This window comes from Patagioenas fasciata, chromosome W (genome assembly GCF_037038585.1).
Source record: "Patagioenas fasciata isolate bPatFas1 chromosome W, bPatFas1.hap1, whole genome shotgun sequence".
Taxonomy (NCBI): domain Eukaryota; kingdom Metazoa; phylum Chordata; class Aves; order Columbiformes; family Columbidae; genus Patagioenas; species Patagioenas fasciata.
In genome coordinates, this window is record NC_092559.1 from 24,718,385 (window position 1) to 24,725,619 (window position 7,235).

Consider the following 7,235-nt stretch of genomic DNA (forward strand, 5'->3'; position numbering starts at 1 on the left):
CTATTTATAGCTACAACACAGAGGCAACCTGTGGCTATTGTAGGACAATATGATGAGAAAGCAAACAGATTGATATACTTGGAATGTGGGTTTTTTTGCCCAATTGTTTCTGTAAAACTATTATTCAGCCTCTAGAATTGATTATTACTCTGATCCATATGCGTGTCTGTATGCGTTGTTCTCATCACCGCATACAATAATGCTTTAAATCAGGTGTTCCATTTCTCTTGTCAAGGAATTAAACAAGTCATTCAGCCAGGCATTATCACTAGATTGTTTCCCTTGATGCATTAGTACCGAATATGTTATATGTCATCTTCTATTCTGGCTAGTTTATCAGCTATGCTAAAGCAGCACATGCCTTCAAAATTGAAGCAGCTTTTACAACCATTACCTACTCAGAAAAAACAGCAATAAGAAACATTAATATCAAAATCCCTTAGCATAGTATAATTCTGTAATACAGCTACCAGGGTTGACATGCTAATAAAACACATTTTTAAAATATCTGCAGCCATTAGTCTTCCCTTAATATAAAAGGCAGATGAGTTATTTACAGTAGAGACCAACCAAATCTAAGTATTTACATATTGGTCTTGCAGAAACATATCCAGGGCATATGCTTTTAGTACAAGATAGCAAAGCACGATGAGCCAACCTGTGGTAGGTGAAGAAAACAGGGGTGTCATCACCTTCCAGTAATACATATATGTTGTTCCAGCTTCTGCAGCTAATGTTACTCTGGGTCTGATAACCTGACATGAGGTGATTATCCACACAGTTTGGAGACATCTGGCTTGTACTTTTTCAAATTGAACTTCAATACAATATGTCTTGTTCTCAACATCAATAACACTGTTCCAATGCTGTCTCCTTGAGATAAGGTACAGGTATTCATCGTAGATACCCCAAATAAAAGAACTCGAAAATCTGATATTAGCAAAGGATGTAAAATAAGAGGAGAAGTCAGGGTACAGAACCATACAGCATTGTCTGGAGTTATTATATGAATTTTTACATCTAGATTAATAGGCTGCAGTCCCATGAGGGGTTCAGAAGGATCCACCATAGCCGTACATACCCTTGAGTCTTCTGGTTCTCATCTTGGGAGGCCGCTAAGGAATATTTGTTGCTGCTGTGGTTGGCCTGGCTTGTTCCCTAGTTGGATGTGATGGCATGAGCATTACCACTTAGGACCCCACTCCGCAAGCTCTTCAGTTTAAAGCCCTCCTCACCAAGTTGGCCAGCTTACTGCCTAAGATTCCCTTGCCTCTTTCAGACAGATGGATTCCATCCCTCCCTAACAGGTTATAGTCATAAAAGAATGTCCCATTGTCATAAAAGTCAAAACCCTCACAAGGGCACCAGCCTCAAAGCCAGGAGTTAATGTGCATTATGCATTTATTTCTGGCTACCCCCTTTCATCCAACTACAGAATGGAGGAAAAGGTAACTTGGGCACCAATATTTTTCACTTGTGCCCCTAGGGCTTTATAGTCTTCCTTGATTCTGCCCAGGCTCTGGCTTGCAGTGTCATTTGTCCCCCCATGAAAGAGCAGCAGTGGATAGCAGTCTGTGCTCTTGACAAGTTGTGGAACCCTCTCAGCAACATCTTGGATCTTAGCTCCCAGAAGGCAGTATACCTCTTGTGACTCCCGGTCAGGATGGCAGATGTGCGCTTCAGTGCCCTTTAACAGAGTCACCCACCACAAACACTCTTAGTTTCTTTTTATGGTATCCACTGTGTGCTACCGGTACAGTTTCTTCTTGCAGACCTTGCTCATTGATGCCTATAGCTGTTAAAGCTTCATATCTGTTTTCAGTTGTGATGCTGGAGGGTGGAGACTGAGATGGAGCCCTGCTTTAGTGGGTCACCAGGGTCCAAGGTGCCTCATTCTCAGTGATGTCCACTACATTCTCAGTGATGTCTGCTACAGGAGCATGGTTCTGTAACCACCTATCTATCACCATCTCACCTCCTCTAATACTGCACAGCCTTTTAACTGTTTGTTGCAACTCAACCACCTGACATAGCAGATCATCAGCCTGTGCACACCTTGTGCAGGTATTTACCTTTTCTCCAGGAATAGGGTCTGGGTACTCATTGCAACATACCACCTGTACTGAAGTCTCCTTCCTTACTGGTTCTGTCTGGGTGGAAGCATGAGACATCTCAGGGGCTTTCCCTGCAAGCGCACTGTTTTTAACTCTGAGGCGAGTGCACACCATTATGGCAGAGACCTAGAGCACAAGTACTACCTTGGGTTGTGGACCTACAAGTAGCCTGCAGCGCACTTCCTGCATGCCCTGACTGCAAACCCCCACACCCCTGTTTGCTTGCCCTGATCGCTTGTGCTCCTTAGAACCATTTAAATCTCTCACGGTTGCTCCACTTGCTTGCACGAATGCCACCACAGACTTCTCCTCAGAACTTTTCCCGTGTGACCATGGAGAAGTCATGAGGAGATGGGATGGAAAACCTACCTCAGTCCTAGAGGCACGTGTACATGAGTTGCAAGGAAAGACAACCACAAGAAGGGATTCTGCCAGGAAAAATGCTACTCCAGTTTCCAGTGGGCAGTCCCCCAGAGTAGAAGGGCTGATCTTACTTCTGAACCTCTTGAAGGGGCTTCTGATTCATTCTTGCAAAAAGGAAGCAGTGAGTACCATGACCAGGACTAGAGGGGCCCTGCCTCCAGCCAGGTGGAGGAGAGGGACAAGCTGTGTGGATTCAATGTCCTGGAACGTCAGACTCACAAGAGTACAAGGCTCAAGTGAACACCAGGACCCAATGTACTCTAATTCCATCAACCAATGAAGGGACAGAACCCATCAGTATTTCTGGAGTGACTGGAGGATGCCAACAGGTGACTGTACTGGAGGCTGAAGTGAGTCTAACTGGGAAGGACTGGCAAAAACACTCCATTGTGACTGGTTCAGTTGCTCCGTGTATTCTTGGTATAGACTACCTCAGAAGAGGATATTTTAAGGACCCAAAAGGGTACCGGTGGGCCTTTGGAATAGCAGCCGTGGAGACAGGACATGAAACAGCTATCTACCTTGCCCTGTCTCTCGGAAGACCCTTGTCTTGTAGGATTGCTGAGGGTCAAAGAACAGCAGGTGCCAATTGCTACCATGATGGTGCACCAGTGCCAGTATCACACTAACCAAGACTCTCTGATTCCCATCCATAAGTGGATTTGTTAACTAGAGAGCCAAGGAGTGATCAGTAAGACTCACACAGTCTTCAACAGTCTCATATGGCCAGTGCAAAAGTCCAATGGAGAGTGGAGACTAACGGTAGACTATCATGGCCTGAATTAATTCACGCCACCATTAAGTGCTGCTGTGCTAGAGCTGCAATATGAACTGGAGTCAAAGGCAACCAAGTGGTATGCCACAATTGACATTGCTAATGCATTTTTCTCTATTCCTTTGGCAGCAGAGTGCAGGCCAGTTTGCTTTCAGTTGGAGGGGCGTCCAGGACACCTGGAATCAACTGCTCCAGGAGTAGAAGCACAGCCCTACCATTTGTCATGGACTGATCCAGACTGCACTGGAACAGGGCAAAGCTCTGGAACACCTGCAATACATTGACAATGTCATCATGTGGGGCAACACAGCAGAAGAATTTTTTGAGAAAGGGGAAAGAATGATCCAAATTTTTCTGAAAACCAGTTTTGCTATAAAGCAAAGTAAGGTCAATGATCTGGATGGGAGATCCAGTTTTTAGGAGTAAGATGGCAAGATTGACGTCATCAGATCCAAATGGATGTGATCAACAGCTATGTCTCCACCAACTAACAAAAAGGATAGACAGACTTCCTTGGGGGTTATGGGTTTTTGGATAATGCAAATTCCAGACTACGGTCAGATCGTTAGCACTCTTTATCAAGTGACCTGGAAGAAGAATGATTTTGAGTGGGACCCTGAGCAACAGCAAGCCTTTGAACAAATTAAGTGGGAGACAGTCCATGCTGTGGCTCTTGGGCCAGTCCAGGCAGGACAAGATGTTAAAAATATGCTCTTCACTTGGTGTGCATACAAAAGAGCCAAATCTAGCACATAGAGATGAGACAGAGCCTATCACAGAGTTGTGCAAGTCTGGATATTGGAATAAAGCTAGCATGCTAGAAAGAAAAGTAACAACTGTCACACACAAAATCTTATCATCACATTCACGCAGTAAAGAACTCAGGGTCTTCTGTATAATCACAAAATGCACATATTGAGTCAATGGATTCTCATGATTTAGCAGTCTGTGAACTTACTGTACCATGTAACAGACACTTATTTAAACTGTAATGTGCTTAAACAGATACCTACAAAAAAACAGGTTAATAAGGAACAGTATCTCGCAGAGTTCAGCAAGTTTTCTATGACTTGTGTGTTATCAGTTAATTCTCTCTCAGCTTGTTGAAGTTTAAACCATTCTGCCTGTAAAACTGTCTGAAATGATTCAATGATCTCTTGTAGAGTTTTATTTTTGTCCTGCTTTTCTCACTTTAGAAACAACAAAGTGTTATACTTAAAGATTCTATTCTCCGGACACTTTCCCAATCCCCACAATCTTAACCCTCGACAGTCAGTTTCTTGGTCACCTGTTTCTCGTTGCCCCTCTCGCCAGATGTGAATCTGTCCTTATCAATAACCTCGTATTCTATTGCTATGTTTACCAAAACATGTATCTAGTTCCCCAGTGTCGAGGGTTTAGACTGCGGGGTGACAATAAAACCCTGGCAGATGTATTGTTAACCTCCTCTCCTCCCCCGACTTCCCCCTTTTGCCCCTCCTCCTCCCCCCTTCCCACTAAGGACAGGTGATCGGGAGGAAAAGAAGGACAGAGAGAGAAGAGTTGGAAAAAATTAAAAATGTTTTACTAATGTTACTAATAAGAATAGAGAAAATAATACAAAATATACAAAACCAATCTTGAAAGTCTCAGCAACTGCAGAGCCAGCACCCAAAGTCCTGGATTGGACTCTGCAGCCAACCGGAGCTGGATTCAGTCTCACTAGGCCTCAGTTTGCAGGGACAACTAGCAAGGTCCTCTCCTAATGTCAGCCATAAGTAGAAGGGACAAAAAAGGCAAAAAGGGAAAGGGACGAGATCCTCATGATCTCCCACTTCTATATGAAGTATTCACATGAATGGAATGTTATACACAGTTGGTCAGTTTCTTGGTCACCAGTTTCTCGTTGCCCCTCTCACGAGATGTCCATCCATGCTTATCAATAACTTTGCATTCCATGGCTATGTTTACCAAAACATGTATCTGGTTCTCCAGGAAAATGCAGCTAATATGAAGGCTTTAGGGGACAGGCAAATTCACTAAAAGAGAAACTTGTTTTTAACAAAACCAGGACATTCTACCCCTTATAATATGCCATTCACGGAAATACTTAAACCTCATTAATACAATCTATCAATACAATCTAATGAATCACTACTACTATATATATATATATATATATATATACACGCAAATGTACATATATACACAGGAGTAATTAATCTTAATCAGTGAAACATCCTTTGAAAAGTTCATTAAGCTCATTTTGTCACAAAAGTCTCCCAGGGAAGGAAAGATGGTACAAGTGCATCTCATGACCACTGTTTGTGGGTTAAAGACATCAACTTCGAAAAACTTGTCAGGCGCCACTCGAAGAAGGTAGCTCTGGTTTCATCACCATTGTCTTGATCTGAAAGACACTTATTAAACATTGTTAGTGCGGTAATTCACATCATACAGTTCAGCATTGCATATTTTCACCTAAAATCAAATCCCCTTGAGGTACACACCGAACTTCTCCATCCTTAAGCATCACCCACCAGGTGCTGCCAGGTCCCTGGGCAAAAACAATCCCACGAATGGGCTTGCCTTTGCCTGAGGCAGGAGTAACCCAGACTGCCTTTCCTAACATATTTTTAATGTGTACTACAGGGACTTTCTCTCCTTCCAGAGTACGAAGAATTTCTGATTGAGCAGGCCCGGCTCGATTGGTTTATCCTCTAGTGTTGACCAACCAAGTGGCTTTTGCTAAATGTGAATCCCAGTTTTTAAAGGTTCCACCACCAAGAAGTGCCTTTAGTGTAGTTTTTAACAAACCATTGTACCTTTCAATTTTCCTAGAGGCTGGTGCATGATATGGAATCTGATATACCCACTCAATACCATGTTCTTTGGCCCAATTGTCTATAATACTGTTTTTGAAATGAGTACCATTGTCTGATTCAATTCTTTCTGGCGTACCATGACACCAAAAGACTTGCTTTTCAAGGCCCAAGATAGTATTTTGGGCTGTAGCATGAGGTACGGCATATGTTTCCAACCATCCAGTGGCTGCTTCCACCATTGTAAGTACATAACGCTTACCTTGACGTGTTTGTGGAAGTGTAATATAATCAATCTGCCAAGCTTCTCCATACTTATACTTTAACCATCACCTCCCATACCATACAGGCTTTAACCGTTTCACTTGTTTGATTTCAGCACAAGTTTCACATTCATGAATAACCTGTGAAATAGTGTCCATAGTTAAGTCCACCCCACCATCACGCTCCCATTTCTGTGTTGCATCTCTACCTTGATGCCCTGAAGCATCATGGGCCCATCGAGCTAAGAAAAGTTCACCTTTACGTTGCCAGTCCAAGTCCACCTCAGTTACTTGAATCTTGGCAGTTTGATCTGCTTGTTGGTTGTTTAGATGTTCCTCAGTGGCTCGACTTTAGGCACATGAGCATCTACATGACGAACTTTGGCAGGCAGGCTCTCTAGCTGAGCAGCAATGTCTTGCCACAGTGTGGCAGTCCAAATGGGTTTACCTCTGCGCTGCCAGTTGCTTTTCTTCCATTGCTGTAGCCACCCCCACAAGGCATTTGCTACCATCCATGAGTCAGTATAGAGATGAAGTACTGGCCACTTCTCTCGTTCAGCAATGTCCAAAGCCAGCTGGATGGCTTTCACTTCTGCAAATTGACTAGATTCACCTTGTCCTTCAGTGGCTTCTGTAACTTGTCGTGTGGGACTCCACATAGCAGCTTTCCACCTTCGATGTTTTCCTACAAGACGACAGGATCCATCTGTGAACAGTGCATACTGCTTATCAGTCTCTGAAAGTGTATTATATGGTGGTGCTTCTCCAGCACATGTTACTTCCTCCTCATCTGGAGACATCCCAAAGTCTTTGCTTTCTGGCCAGTCTGTAATCACTTCTAAGATCCCTGGGCGATTGG